A 2,043-nucleotide genomic window follows, 5' to 3' on the forward strand; every position below is an offset into this window, starting at 1 on the left:
AAAATGGGGGGGGGGGAGCTAGCGTCATTTTTTTACACTAATAAAATTTTCGCAAATTCATCATACCTATATTTCATAACTTTACATGCGCTCAAATGCGCCACCAGTAAAAAAATTTGGGCTAACTAATTAACAAAGATATCATATTTTGGAGGGGGGAAGAGTCACGCTGGTGTTAAATCCTGGACAATGATGTGCAATATAAAGTTGAGGACATGGATTCATTCGTCTTCAAATGCATTCACATGCACCACTTTCAAAATTAACAAAAAACCATAATCAACCTCCCAATTAACACTTGCTACCGATCCACTGGCCGCCGATATCTCCAAATTGCCTAAATTACAATATAAAAATTGATTATAATCTATTCGGATGGAATTTCAAATGCGCTCATATTCGATACTTTCGAAATTGACAAAAAACCATAATCAACCCCCTCATTTTCAACTGTTATCAATCCTTCGCCCGATGATATCTCCAAATAAATTAAATTGCACTATAAAATTTTTGAATTGTCTCTTCGTATATGATTTCAAATGCGCTCATATGCGCCACCTTCGAAATTGACAAAAACCCATAATCAACCCCCTTATTACCACTTGTTACAATTCACTATTCAATAATGTATCCAAATAACTTAAATTGTAGTATACAAATAGAATTTCAAATGCGCTCATATGCACCACTTTCGAAATTGACCAAAACCCATAATCAACTCCCTCATTACCAATTGTGACCGAGCCATCGCCCGTAGATATCTCAAAATAACCTGAATTGCTCTCTAAAATTTTATGAGGGGCTCTTTGTACAGGATTTCAAATGTTTTTATAATTTATTTGGAAATGTCATTAGATAGTGTATCGTAACAAGTGGTAGTGAGGGGGTTGATTATGGTTTTTGTTCAATTTCGAAAGTAGCACATATGAGTGAATTTGAAATTCTATCCGAACAGATCATTATAAATTTTTATATTGCAATTTATGTTATTTGGAGATATCGTCGGGTATTGGATCGGTAGCAAGTGTTAATTAGGGGGTTGATCATGGTTTTTTGTTAATTTTGAAAGTGGCGCATATGAGCGCATTTGAAACCCCGTAGGAAAGTCACTTCATCAATACAGATTGAACACATTTTATTTTGTCGGTCATCAATCGTAAAATTGTGTTACCTCCATATCGTGGGCAATTTTCAAGATTTTCGAAAAAACTTTTATGGCGCATATGAGCGCATTTGAAGACGAATGAATCCATGTTCTCAATTTTATATTGCACATCATTGTTAAGAATTTAACACCTGCGTTACACTGCCCCCCTCCAAAATATGATATTTTTTTTAATTAGCTAGCGCAAAATTTTTGTGGTGCATTGGAGCGCATTTGAAGTTATGAAAAATAGGTATGATAAATTTGAGAAAATTTAATTAGTTTAGAAAAATGACCCCACCCCTTCCCATTTGGATGGCTGATAACTCGGTTATCAATGTGGCGCAAAATTTTTTTCTTTATCGCGCATATGAGCTCATTTGAATCCCCATAGGAAACTCTCTTCCTTAATGCGGATTGCAAACTTTTTATTTGGTTAGTCATCATTTCGTAAAATTCTGTTACCTTCATATCTTGGGCAATTTTTAAAATTTTCAAAAAAAAAATTATGGCGCATATGAGCGCATTTGAAGACGAAAGAATCCACGTCCTCAACTTTAATTTACACATTACTGTGGAGGATTTAACACCTGCGTTACACTGCCCCTCCCCCAAAATATGATATCTTTGATAATTAGCTAGCGCAAACATTTTTAGTGGTAGCGCATTTGAGCGCATTTGAAGATATGAAAGACGGGTGTGATGAATTTGGAAAAATGTTATTAGTTTAGAAAAATCACGCCCCGCCCCCCATGTAGATCGCTAATAGCTCGATTATTAATGCGGCGCAACATTTTTTCTCTATGGTGCATATGAGCGCGTTTGAAGATCTTCAAGATCATGTGATTTAGATTTTGATTTTTTGAATAGGGGGATAGCGTTACGCTGCCCCCCCCCCC

Source organism: Belonocnema kinseyi, chromosome 8 (assembly GCF_010883055.1).
Source record: "Belonocnema kinseyi isolate 2016_QV_RU_SX_M_011 chromosome 8, B_treatae_v1, whole genome shotgun sequence".
Classification (NCBI taxonomy): domain Eukaryota; kingdom Metazoa; phylum Arthropoda; class Insecta; order Hymenoptera; family Cynipidae; genus Belonocnema; species Belonocnema kinseyi.